We start from the raw sequence: 968 nt of genomic DNA on the forward strand, positions 1-968 counted from the left end.
GAATATTTGTCGCATCGTTCTATCTTAACTTTAAAATATCTTACATCCTTTTTATAGGAAATGTCAACATTTAATATTAAACAGTTACATAATTCATGGCATAATCTCATAATACGTGACGCAGCGTTATTGACGGAACTTGTCGTCTTTAATATCAGGATTTGCTCGGATATTAACCTCGCGGACCTGTAGATTTTGTTGTTCAACCGTTGTTTGCTAGACCTCCGCCGATTTGGAATAGGGTATAAGTTGCTCGTAGAATTTATGCTTCGGCGAACGATAAATGCAACAATAAAGTCACGTGAATGTACCCGTTTCTCTAAAATCGATTAATGTCAGATTACGGTTTATTTACGATGTCATTCGCAAACTGTTGCGGTACAACAACAATCACCCTTCTCATTGTAAATTTATTTCCTATTGAACAATAAATTTAATCGTATGCTAGATAGAAAGAAACGATAATCCTGATATAATAATCCATTTTAATTACATTTTTCTTATACATATACACGTGTTATTAACATTTTATCATCTGGTAAAAAAAGTAGCTGCTTATCCCTCTAATAAAGATTATGTCCGCTAAACTAGCCTTTAATTCGCCATTAAAGTATCTTAACGATTGAATATAGAAAAGGGACGGAGTTGACAAACTTTTGAAGGTTTGTTTAGCTAGAAAATAACAGCTATATAACTTTATAAAATTATAATAAATATTAATATAAAATTATAATAAATATTATAATAAATATTAATATTGTTACTAATATTATCTGATTAAAAGGTGGAGTTCATGTATTTTAGGCGATTTGGAAAGTACGCAGGGATCGTTGGGTTCATCTTTTTTACTTACTCAATTTTACTTACTGAATTTTACTTACTCAATTTTATTTACAAAATCGTGGTTAAAATTATCCAAGTATTGGGCAAAATTTGAAACAAATTTTTTCATATCTTAAACAAGAGAA

The 968-nt window shown here is 29.8% G+C and overlaps 1 protein-coding gene across 4 annotated transcripts in view; it reads right to left on the reverse strand.

The window, feature by feature from the left end:
* LOC108756156 (putative polypeptide N-acetylgalactosaminyltransferase 9) overlaps positions 1 to 968 on the reverse strand; it is a 229,556-nt gene that overhangs the window by 19,329 nt on the left and 209,259 nt on the right. The gene's annotated exons all lie outside the window — the stretch shown is intronic.

The sequence above is a fragment of the Trachymyrmex septentrionalis genome, unplaced genomic scaffold (assembly GCF_001594115.1).
Source record: "Trachymyrmex septentrionalis isolate Tsep2-gDNA-1 unplaced genomic scaffold, Tsep1.0 scaffold96, whole genome shotgun sequence".
In the NCBI taxonomy this organism is placed as follows: domain Eukaryota; kingdom Metazoa; phylum Arthropoda; class Insecta; order Hymenoptera; family Formicidae; genus Trachymyrmex; species Trachymyrmex septentrionalis.